General features: G+C 27.0%; 1 long non-coding RNA gene across 1 annotated transcript; it reads right to left on the bottom strand.

Annotated features, from left to right (window-relative positions):
- Nucleotides 1-6624: 6624 nt before the first annotated feature.
- Nucleotides 6625-13766, bottom strand: LOC132922590 (uncharacterized). Its single transcript, XR_009661032.1, has 5 exons — nucleotides 13445-13766; nucleotides 13059-13130; nucleotides 9712-9814; nucleotides 7421-9103; nucleotides 6625-6639 (listed from the first exon to the last, which is right to left on the bottom strand). It is a non-coding gene; the product is annotated as an uncharacterized LOC132922590 (long non-coding RNA).
- Between the last annotated feature and the right edge of the window lie 293 nt (nucleotides 13767-14059).

The following is a 14059-nucleotide window of genomic DNA, read 5'->3' as shown; positions in this document are numbered from 1 at the left end:
TTATACTTAATTTCAACGAGTAAGACGGAAGTAAGTATATTATTATTATTAGTATACATCAATTCTTTGTCATAAAAACACCTACAGTTTTGGTGAAGTAACCAGTTAAATAATTTAATTTGAATGACTGTTTTTCTAATAATATTGGTTTGCTAATAAATAATTATTTAATTTAAATTATTCTATTATTTTGTTGTTAAATAAATAGTTAGATATTTTTAGAATAAAGTTTCAGAAAGTTGTATAGTAAAATGAGTAATTTAAAATAGCAGTCGAAATAATTAAATAATTTAATATTATTTATTTATTATAATTCGTGATTTAATAATATTATTAAATAAAAATAATATTAAAGTAATTAAATAATAAAACTAGAAATATTGCATAATATTATTAAAATTATTCTATCATTGATAATCGAATATTATAAATACTTAAACATATATTACGTATATACTTTTACTTAGCGATAATTTGATACGGTTGTAAAATGGTATGCTTAGTTACAAAAATTAATATTTTTATATTATTTTACTAAAATAAAATATATAATATAACTAATTCTTAACAAGGCACGTGACATAATTATTATTTAAATAGGTAGGTTATTAGTTGACAATGATAAAACATAATATAAATAGTTTTTAAATAGTAATTATAGCTAATTACCTCTGTATTTGAAACTAAAATGATCAAATAATAATAAAAAAAATAATGTATAGTAAGTATGCACAAGCTAACAGGTGCGCAATAACCATTTTAGCTTACTGACAGTATAGTCAATATAAAAATTATGAACACTCTCTGTTACAATAAAATTAATGACGTATTTAATTAATGTAAATGTTAAGATTATTTTTATTGTAAAGTAGATAAAATAAGCTTAAAATTATATTTATACATATAGTAACATTAAAGTAGATTTTGAGGAAATAACCGACAAAATCACCAAAATACATAGGAAACTATAGTTTATTTTATAAATTATGTAAATTGTGTAAAAAATGTTTGGTATACATATACTATGTATAATATATACAAATTGTATGTAAATGTATAAAAATTATGAAACATTATTACCTAAGTCATGTATGAAAATTCAAGGCTTATGTACAGTCGTACAGAATATATAAATATACGTATATGTAGTTATTACTTATTATAAACTGATATATTCTACCTATATACTACCTATGTTTTATTTAAGTGAAGGAGGACAAAATGTTATAGTTATATAGTCCCTCTTGAAAAAATTCTAAATACGCTACAGAATAAAATATAGCACAATAAACATTTCATATAATTTTAAAATTTTATTTTTGTGTTAGCTCTTAATATATTATATAAACTGCGAATTTAATAATATAATATAGGTAGGTAAGCATAATAATGTGTGTAGAAGACTAATAGTAGGATGACTAGAACAGTTATAGATTCAACGATCATTTTTAAAGGTTAAGAAAATGTCAAAATTATATAAACGAAAATAATTAGGCATTTGTCATTAAGTATTGTCTAAAAGAATTTAATTCTTTAAAAATACTATATAAATACCCGTCATAGGACATACGGAAGGTGAATAGATCAGTATTAAGAACATTCGTATATCGAACATATATAAGTAATATATAATATTACTTTATTTAATTTTATCTGCATTCGGGTATACATAAATTGTATTATTTAATGAAACATAATTTATAAAATATTTAATTAGTCTATTATTTTTAAAGTTAAAAAAAAATATGTATACAATCAGTTGTATATATCTCAATGGTTTTTATATCTTAACAGTTCAATAGCGTTATCAGATCACACATACATATATCTAAAACAAAAACAGTTGTACTCAATACATTTTAATCAAATTTAGCAGAGGGAAAGAATTATTGTGCGTATAGTAAAAAAAAAGTATTTGAATTTAATTCCGATTTTATTATTTATATTTAAAATATACACTATACTGTTGTAATAAATTACGTCTTTATAATATATTAAATGGAGTGATAAAATAAGTACTATTTACCAAAAACATAATATTTATGACTTAATATGTCCATAATCTTGTGTAAAAATACTAAGTATTTTAAGTATTATGATGTACACATCATGTGGGTATTGTCCAAATAATTTTTTAGTGGTTTTGTATGTCAATTAATATTATTGTTTTAGACGCGGGTGAAATTAAAACGAGACTTTGGCGATCAAAACCGTGAAATCTACAGCCAAGATTACCGTGTTTGCGAAGCTAGTTGGACGAATTCCAATTTCTCTTAATGAATTAAATCCTGCCATTAATGCATTTAGGTTCCATATCGATTTTTAAAGGTCGAAAAGGTTTTTTTATTTAAAAAAAAAGTCTTAATACAGGTTTTTGAACATTATTATACCGAGTTACTATTTACACCACCGTTTTCCATATTATTTGTTATTACTCTAAAGATGGTATGGTCCGAAAAAAATTTAATTAAAAGAGATAAACATTTAACAGAAATAACAGAAATTCACGACTTTCGAATGTCAACAGTGCAATAACCTGATGGAATAGAGTAAATTGCGACCGGATTTGGTGTTACAAAACCTTTCTAATAGACGTTCAGATTTCAAGTTTTAAAATATTTCAATGAACCTACATAAATTAAAATTAATATTTACGACAAATCGCTGATAGAGTAAATTATATAAGGAACAACATACTCATTTTTTGTGTATTCAATAATAAATTATGTGCAATTTTTTTTGAATGCACTTAAAAATCAATTAACAAACAATTTGTTTATATAAAATATATTTCAAATTCATAATAATAATATCAATGTAATTTCTAAAAGGAATTTAATGAATTTATAAATATTTCACACACAAATTTTAACTGCATATGTATAAAAAATACTGTTATTGCATATTATTATCAAAAGAACAAGAGGTATTTTAATTTGGTTAACAACAAACAATGTATATTGTTATTTTACTAGGTTTAATACAATTATTATCTTAACTTTATTTGATATTATATTACTAACAGTTTATTTATATTATTTAAAGTTATTTCCCTTACACGATATTTTATAATAATTAAATGTATACCATAATTTTATAATTAACTATTGTTTTAATCAACTAAAAAAAAAATATTATAATACTTAATATAAAAATTGTATCTGCTATAGATTTATATTATTTATTAAATTATAAAATATATTAAATGATTTCTTTAAATTATAAGCAATTTATATTTAATAACTATATTATATAAATACTAAAATACATAATATTATTATATAAAAAAAAAAAAAAAATGGTTTATTAATTATATTATTAATGTCACTCCATACTTTTTTAAATTATTATTAAATAGGTACATTTATAATACATATTATGCTGACTTATCTATGGCATTGAGACAATTTTATTTTCAGATACTATTTCAAAGTTTATTGACAAATACTGTGCAAAAATAGCAATACATACTGTTGGTTTAATGCTTATAAATAATTGTATATCGTCTTAGTTAATAAACACAATAACTTAAATAATGATAAAAAAAATATTAAAAATAGTTTATATTAATTCTGAATTCACTTACTATAAATAAATTATTATGATAAATTATTTAAATTTGATAACAATAAGTTTTACGTTATTCGTGTACACATTAGATTAATCGAGTATATTGTTTTAGTTTCCTTGTTTATTATTTTGTGAGCTAATACAATTTACCAACAAACACAATGTCGATGTTGATGTATCAGTAATTAGTAGGTACTTTTGATGTACATTGTTATATACATACCTACCGTTATAATGTACATATATTTTCAATATAAATAATGTATATACTATATATTATGTAGAATAAAATTGTAAAGTAGCTTAAAAAACTAGAACAACTTTTTTAATTCTACTATAAGTTAAAAAACAATAATTTTATGATTTCGTGTTTTCGAAATTTAAGTGTGTATAGTCGATAGGTAACTAACCCGAAAAAAAAACAACGGTTAACATAAAAATTGGTAAAGTACCTAATATATTAATTGTTTTATTTTTATAAATATTAAATTTTGTTTTTAGTGATCTATGAAATTTGTTTTTACCAGATTGTTCAGCTCAAGGTCTGTGTTTGAAATATTATTATTAATGTAATTAGTTTAAACTAGTATTTGAAAATCGTCCAACAATATATTTACCTAAAGTAATCGTCGCATTGGTGACTGGTTATAACTGGTGTGTTTGCCGTAATATTTAGGTCTTCTGAAATCCGTCAAGACTCTAGATCGCCAAAGCGGTATATTATTATCATATTGACAGAGCGCGGTTGCCGACCGCGTTCCATTTGAAATTAAACAAACGAGACGTGGAATCGTGACATTCTGACTGCGGAGAGGAATAATATTAATAATGATAAGTAACAATAATTATTAGTATTATTATTATCGGTGGAAATATTTTAGTTCCGTTTGGTACCGATAATAATGATTGATTTCATATATATCGGTTCAACTATACACGATTCACATATTATATTATGTAACATAATAATAATATATAGAATAATGATTCACCAAATTAATTTACTCCCATTATTCTTTTAATAAAAAATTTATTCAATTTCTGATTTTTGGAATTTTTAAGTAAACCAATTTAAGGTATTGAGGACTATATTTTCTATTATTTAGATTTGTATACTATTTAAGGAGTAGGTATTATATATATTTTTTTTTCAAATTATTTCCTTAAAAAATTTGAATGTATCTAAATAAAAATAAATTTCTGAGTTATAAAAATGTATTTTATAGACTTTTAGTAAAGCTAATAGGTAGTAATTAAAAATGGTTTTACAAAAATATAAAATAGATGTAATATTAAATTTAGTATTTATTATACTTGGACATTTTGTATACAAATTATATTATGATGTTAATAAATTAATATAGATAACTATAATTTTCAAATAATCATAGCTCCCATAATCTCCCAATCTTATTATCACAGACCTATTATCCTTAGTATAAAAAGTAAAATATCCCAAAACTACTTATTTAGATTTTAATTTAGATACGTCAAAATGTTGAAAATTTTCCATTTATCTTTTAAAATTGTATAGAAAAAAAGGGACGGTTCTCATAAATCGTGAAAAAAATAAACCGTTATCGTCACACCTCGAATGGGACCAATACAAAATCTAATTATTTGAATAGCTAATCATCAAGCCGTGTGCTTAAGGATTCAAAAAAACAACAAAATTTTAATAAATTCACTATTAAAGGATAATAAAATAGGGGGTGTGCACGGGCGGTGAATCATCCTGCGTATGGTATGTGTGCATAATGTCCGTGTTATTATCGGCGTAGGAAATCTTCTGGTCGACCATGTTAAAATTGGCAAATGCGACGGATGTGTAGCGCGGAATGTAATATTAACGTGGTCCGGGGAAAGGCGTTTACAATATAATATAATAATATTATATGGTCGGCGAAAGTATGTCCGGCTTGCCACTGCCGGTATAATATTATATACATATATATGTGTGTGTGCGTGTGTGTGAGTTATAGAGAAAAACACACACCGGTCCGGCAATGGTAGGCCGGTTTTCTGGGTCAAAGAATGCGGGATAAAGACCTTCGGAGGTCGTTCACTCACACCGCGCGCAGACGACGGTGGCGGCGGCGGCAGACCGTACATAATAATAATAATATTATAATATATAATATATATCGCACATAATATTATCCTCGCGTACGCTTAGTATACATTATTATTATTATTTTAAATGTTGTTTTGCGTGCCGGCCAATAGCGTCGTACATGTCGCAGCTGCAGCTATAGCCGTCGTAGCCGCCGTCGTCCTCCTACTCCGCGTTTCGCCTTCGTAATAATTTTCATTGAAATCGAATTTTCAATACGTACGTCCACCACGGACGATTGACGTCATTTCTAAAATTATACTTCTAAGTCCCGCCTAACGTCACTAAACATATCTAAAAATCAATAATATTCCACTCGTCCGGCGTTGTGATGATAATAAATTGCTTTTTATAATGGGCACCACATTGTCTTAACACGCGTTCATCGTCGTGATGTATGACGGTGAACTTCGTTCGTCGAAAATGAAAACTTACTGTTGTTATCGTATACGCACTTACCTGCAATATTCACAGTGACATGTTTCTAGAAATACATGTATTATATATTATCCCCACAAAATATTATATGCATTAAAGTTCTGGTTTAAGTTATAGTTTATGTTTTGTTTTTGCCTATATGCTGTCGATCTGAAAAATAATTTTTCCACACTATACACCGAATTTAACAATACACCGTGCCAATAAAATATTTAGGTATTTATTTTTAAGATAATATACTATACATTATATTGTAGGTAAATAATTTAATAAAATTTTATATCGTTTATAATCATCAAAACTTCAGGAGTTTATTATACGTTTCTAAACTGCAAACAAACTTTCTTTCTGTATATAAATCTATACATTAAATAAATACTTTCTTGCTATCTACCGATCGAATAATTTGTTTTTCACTGTCGAGTAATATCGAATGAGAAAAACCGTTTGTAATTTAGAACTGCGTATTGCTACGGGGTATCGACTATCAACCATCCTCTGGCTCAGTACATGCCATGCTGAAAAAATAGTTTATAAACAAAATAATTAAAAACTAAAACACCATACATATACATATATAAACGTTTCGAATGATTGAAGAGCGTCAGGAAAAAATAACATACATAATGAATAAAAAAAAAAAAAATGTTTCTTAACATACTTAGTATATAAAATGATATAATTATAAATGTTTTATGTGGCGCACTAAGTGTCAAGGTATTCGTTATTTTTAATAAATAATGAGTATAATATTATGTACGCACAACCATTGCTTCCAAGCGTAATAAACATTTACGTCAAAGTTACGAAAGTTTTAAAATCAAATTTTAAATCAGTTAGACGCTTTGAAATAATAGTACAGACACTCAAGACATTTTAGAGACTTGTTGGAAATGCCATTGAACGTTAAGATCAATCGGTGTTCGTGTGTGTCAGACATAAATGAAGTGGCCACTGAATTCGAGATTATTGTTTAAAGAAATCGCGCCGTGTCAGCAGAATGAATTAAGTGTACCTACGTATTTTGTTCCGGATGCCATGAAACGTTCTACTACTTTTCTCTCTCTCTCTCACACACACACACACACACACTCTTTTTCTCGAATGAACTATGCATTTCGCGCGAACAACAGCTGTTTCTTGAAATCAGATTTATAACTGTTTCCATCAGTAAATGCGTATATCATACAGATAGATACGCACACGTAAAACATTACGAGTTTGGTATTAAAACGTCGCGTATGTGCATCACGTAGGCGGTATTCTCAAAACACTATAATAAGTAAACTAGTTTATTACCTTTTTACTCGTCCATTTCAAATTATTGATTTCCAAGATTCGTTATGTTTCGACCGGAAGCGAGGACACGACAAATAAACGCGTGATGCATATTATTATTGTTTCTATATTTACACCGATGACACATCCCACGCGGCGGTTGTCGTCTCACTCGTCCGAGTATAATATTATTTTATACATAAGTTTCCTATACATAGAATGTAAAAAGAAACGGAAAATGTCACCATAAGTAATAGAATATATTATTTCATGACCTTTTATCGTTGATTTATTGTCGTGTTTTCGACATCGTTTTATATTTCAATCGCAAAGTAGATCAATAATATTATGTCACAATATTTGACTTGGCTTCTAAGCCAAAACACACAGTATGTTATATTTCATATAGGCAGAAAATAAAGGAATGTTAAATAAATAAAAAAACGCTACATTCATAAGTTATTGTTTTAATAAAATAATGTGTTTTTAGTGTTTCTATATGGGTATTGATTTTTCTTGCATATCCGACCACAGACAGTTTGATAAATTCCCAGCCATCATAAAAACTGTTCTTGGACTGTTTTGTTCACGACATTTCGACCATTTTTTTTTCGCCCATTCATTTATTAAGTACCCAATTTGTTTTTGATCACGTCAAGCTGACATTAACAACAGCACCACAACCCAAGCATTAATCAACGCATTTAAATGTTTTTTATAAAGCTTACTAGGTCATATTTTACTGTATTGGTAATATACCAAAATATATTTAAATATATAGTATGGATTTTAGTATTTTACATTTGAAAATTATTTTTTGTTGTAGGTAGATTTTCGTGTATTATTTATACAAATTAATAATAATATTAATTATTAGGTAACTAATATCGATTGTAAAATCAATTGTAATGATAAAAAATTGTTAAGCATTTCTTAAGTGAACATTTCTATGTAGTATAAATACATAGAATACATAATGTTATCTAATATAAATTAATGAAAAATGTACTAATATCAGTAAAGATATTTTGTTCGATTGATTAAATATATGAACAATATTTATATTTCAATGAATTGCAGAAGTTGGATAAAAATGCAATGTATAAACTCACATATCTACCGAAAAAAATAATGGACGAAAATACGTACAAGCCATTAAGTCGTTATGAATAAAATATATTGTAGTCTATTCATTTTAGATTACGAGAGTATAAATCGTAAACATTGTTAAAATGGAGTTGTATTCATTTATTTCCATTCGTATTACATACGTCTATAAATATAATAGTATAATATAAATATAATTGTGTGTGACATACGTCTAAGAGTCTAAGACGCTTACAAAATACGTATATAAGTAGTATTATTAAACATTCAAAGATGTTTGAGCTTTAAATTTACAAAAAAAAAAACCATATGTGTGACATAATATTATTATACAACAAATAGGTATAATAATGCAATACTATTATAATAGTTGTTCTGCACTCTAAACGTTACAAAATATTTTTGGTCATTGAATACACGAAACGTGATAAAATTTAAGGTAAAATTAACACGATCATTATTATGTAAATATACAATGAAATTATGATGTGTATTATAAATTACAATAACAATATTATAGTGTACTTAAAGAAGTATATTTGATTACGAATTACAGTGTTGTTATCATTTTCAGTGAGAGTGCTAAAAAAATAAAATCTGAAACAAAAAAACAATAACTGTATATTATTGAAAATTGTGAAATATAAACATATATTAATTTTCATCTATCATGATATATTGTGTTCATTAGTGTGGACTCAATTTGGAAACAAAATGAATTAATAGTCATGAACCTATCTTTCCCTCAATCGTTTTTTGTTTTCATTTTGATCTGATATGATCTCAAAATGTTATATCAATAATATCTTTAGATTTTTAAATAAAATTTCAATATGTTATTTTTTTTTTATTGTTAATAGGATCGTTAAGAACAAATAAAAAAAAAATGGGAAGATTGAACAGAAATAATCAATATTTACTCATTTGAAAAACTCAATATTTACATTTTATATTATTCGGATTAACACAATAAATAAGCTCCACTTAAATTTTTTTTTTTAATGTCATCTAATTTATATGTTTAAACAATTGACTTGTAACAAAGTTAATTACTGCACGCATAATTTATATGTAAACAATATGACAAGTGTGCACTGTAGTAAAATGTAATAATATATTTTTGTGCAAGTACATAATATGTATACTGTTAAAATGTTGACCACAAGTTAACATATTATTATATATGATTATTATGTAAATAATACCTTTAATATGTGAATATTGTTTGTCATTTTTCTTGTTTTTTGGTCTCAATACTTGGTGCTTTGGATAATGTTTTGTCTGATGATTTCTGACGTTCTACTTTGCCTTTAGAAACATAATAAAACAAATTGATTTTTATTAAAATTCCAAAATTTTAATATGTATCTATTTTGGTTGAAATATATATATATATATAATAATATATTAATTTAATAATCTGTTCAAATATGGAACAATCAGTAAATGTGGTATTTGAGGAAAAGAAGATATGGTTTACAGAGTGAAGAAACCATCCACTGGATGAACTATTTGACTTTAAATGCATAGTCTATAATTTATTCATAATATTATTTTCGCAAAAAAAAAATATTACATTTGACGAAATATTTTATAAAAAATTGAATTTTTATATCATTTAGAAATCTAAGTTTACATAATTCAGGTCAAGTGCTTATAAACATTTAAAATATATATTTGATACATATTTTATTTATTGTATACAACATTATATTCACTTTAATATTAGTATATAGTATAATGCACTATTATGTTCATACGATATCTATATAATATTAAAACGTAAAATAAACATAAAATACATCCATAAAAGCGTTATTCAACTGTTATCATAGTAATTTGATATGCTATTGTTCGAGTAAGGGTGAAAAATACGATACTAGTGAAAATAACATTTCTATACGATACCAATCGCCTAGGTTAACGTCCAGTGCAGGTTTTCATTATTCATAATAATATATATTGAATAATGTTGACAGTTTTGTTTATGGGCATTCAAGAAATAATACTCTTCCGATTTATGGTTTTCCAGTCGAACATAAATTTAGATAAATACAATAACTGTTAAAATTTTGACTCAACAACCGATCGATAAATGTAACTAGTTCCCAAATATCAATATACCACACAACTCTGTAAGCTAATTCAAATAACAATTAACAATTCACGTTAATGAAAATCTATTTTATTCATAAGTAATTTCCAATATAAAAAGTTGTATAAACATTTATATTGTATAACAATTTAAAAAGCGTTGTAGAGTTAACTGAACATAGGTATTGTATTGTTATTCATAATATTATACTTATGTATTTATTTTAATTGTGTACTTTACATAAGAGATCTTTAAGTATTCAATATATTATACAGATCAACAAATCTATTTTTATCAATTATATAGTAGAATTGTACTTATATTATATTATAGTATATTATTATTATAATATACCGGGCACACACCCGGTATTTTTATGTAAAAAAAATGAATTTATTTAATATAATTAAAAGAAATGAATAATAAATTCGTGATTAACATATTTGATACTGTCTTATTATATTTTGGAATAGTAAAAATATATTCATTACAATCTTCCAGGTTTTAGATAATAAATATTAATGATTTAATTACATTCAATTTTAAGTAATTACTTTAAATTATATTCACATAATTAATTAAACAATTATACTTATTTGTTTTAAGTTCTCTAATATATATATATATATATGTAATATAGTTAACAATTAATAACAATTGATGCCTATAATGCTTATAGGTGTCTTTATAATAATAATTACAATGTTTTTTTAATAACTCTGCGTATTATAATAATATTTATTTCGTTCAATTTCAAATGGTGACTCGTTTTGTTTAGAAATTATTTTAATTCTAGAGTACCTGAGTGCAATTGTAATTTACTTCCAAGATAGGCACATTTAATATAACAATTTACACAAACAGAAAAACATTTTACATTTATTTGTTTATAGAATAATAACTGCGTAATTAATAAATAATAATAATCAGAATTTTTAAACGTATATGAATGTGACATTCTTTGCACCCTGAAAAACATCAGTAAACATGCATGTACACACACACACGCACACCTGAATTCCACAAATTGCTCACGTTACCTTGACCCAACATTAAGAAATTACTTCACCTACATTATCATTTCTACGCATCATCAAAATAAAACACATTACTGGATTGTAAACTCCATCGTTTTTGTAATACTTATATGAAACAATTATCACTTTGATTACAAAATCAAATAATAGGTATAGGCTATTATTATTATGGAAACCATTGTAAAATATTATACAAAACAGATTTAATGTATTGTATTTAAAAACTTTTACAGGTCTTACTGCTTAAGTGTAATAAAGTAAAAACATAAATATTACTAAAGAAACTTAATTTTACCCCCTTTGGTGATTTATTAGTTCTCAATTATTAATGACATTATTGACATTATTATAATATTATTGTTCATAACTGCTTATATTGTGTTTTTATTTAATAGATAAGTTGAATAAGTAGTTTAAGTCTTTCATATTTTGTCATTATTTTTAAGATTCGTGTATATAATATAACATATTAAATTGCTTGGCGTATAAATTATACTAATAGTATATTCATAACGATTATTATCTTTTTCGAAACAAGGATTCTGTATAATATGTGGACATTTTGTTTAAATGAGGCGTATAACACTTCAGATATAGAAAGTGTGTTAAATTACTTATAGTTTGATAATAAATATGTATGGTATAAGTCTTACGATGCGTTGGGTCGTTTGCATGCTAACATTATCATTCTAATGACCTTTTAAATGCATAAAATATAATTTTGAGTACAGATTGTTGGGACGTCATGATTTTTGAACATCACGACAGGACAGTCATGTATTAATAATATCATAATCACAATGTGCAAAATCGTTTAACATAATATTATTTTTAATAGTCGAAAAATAACTATATCGTTTTGTATGGTTTTGTGTTATTTTTCAACATAAATACGACTATTTGACTCCTTTAGTCGAGACCGTCTGCAATAATCGTCCAACTATATATGTGTCATTAAAACAGAGGGCGAGTGTATAATATTATAACACGTTATTGTGATGTGTACGGGGACGATCAACTTTCGCGGTTAATGACTATATAGTGTATGCGTATACGATATTAAATGGCAACGAAAGCGGAATAATAGTCATGAACCGTACAGCGACGTCATTAACTATATTATATTGTAATAAAATGTGGAATCACTAGGCGATCTCGGACAAGGGAGTGAGAGCGAAAAAAATTGACTAGTTGACGCGTATTGGATTTTAGTGCCCACACATGATTGATCGAATACAATAACATTAATATACTCTGCGACCGTCGTCATTATTATTAAATTTGTTGTCATCGTCGTCGTGTGTGCAGTCATGTCCACTTACAGGTATCCGATTCCGGCGAGACGCGCAGTAAATAATGACAACATTATCATCGTCTTATCGTAAAAATATATTATTATTATTATTAGATATACACTCACTGTTTTGTTTTTTCGCCATATGTCTAGCTTTGGCCCTCTCCACTTCCTGCATGGCGACGTTCGGGAAGGTGCCTGCGAACAAACATATTTACAACAACAGTTGCAACGAGTAAAATAATATAATATTGTCATGAGATAATATTATATTATTATGTTTTCCGGGAACGTAATTACAGCGGTGACTGAGAGTGATGGGTTTGAGGACGAATATGTGCGCTTATAACAAGTCGTTTGCGAAGGATGTGTAGATTGGTGGTGTGTGTGGTGGGTAGGGGGTGAAATATAAACGATTTCCAATAATGGAAAAACCGGAGATATTGATACATGTACCTATTGTACCTATATTACATAATATTATAATATTATCATAAAGTTTCACTATGTACCTCTCTTGCCACCCAGCGCGGACGGTCCATAGTTATGTCTCCCCGTGGGAGACGACGAGCTCAACCAACAGTAAATGGTGATGGCCTTTGATGTACCGGTGTAGCGTCTAAACGTCCGCCACTGTCGGCGGATGAAACGGACACGAAACTCAAATGTCGTGACAAAGGCCTATCGCGAGTCATCGGCAACGGCGGTAGGCGGCAGCAGACGGTCGCATCTCGCAAAGCCTCAGAGTCGCACTGACCGCCGACGCCGTCCGGGGAAGGAGCTGTCGATATGCGCGCGAAACGGTCGTCGAGCGCAAGCGCCACCACCGCCCGCGCCATCGCCGCGAACGCAACCTCCGGACGGCGGACGACGCCTTCGTCGTGTGAGTCTTGTCGTTATATTATGTTGTTGTTGTCGTAAGGAAGACGGTTTTTATTATTGTTATTTTTTTTTTCACTCGACCCCTCAAAATTTATGCGCATATAATAATACCGCGATATTGTTATTATATACGATTTCACTGGCAGACTATTTTTCAAGCAGACATACTAGAATATAATACAATATATACATATATTCATACTAAATAGTGTGTGTGTGTGTGTGTGTGTGTGTGTGTGTGTGTA

Source organism: Rhopalosiphum padi, chromosome 2 (assembly GCF_020882245.1).
Source record: "Rhopalosiphum padi isolate XX-2018 chromosome 2, ASM2088224v1, whole genome shotgun sequence".
In the NCBI taxonomy this organism is placed as follows: domain Eukaryota; kingdom Metazoa; phylum Arthropoda; class Insecta; order Hemiptera; family Aphididae; genus Rhopalosiphum; species Rhopalosiphum padi.
The sequence above is the reverse complement of the archived record's forward strand: the minus strand, read 5'-3'. Positions and strand labels throughout refer to the sequence as shown.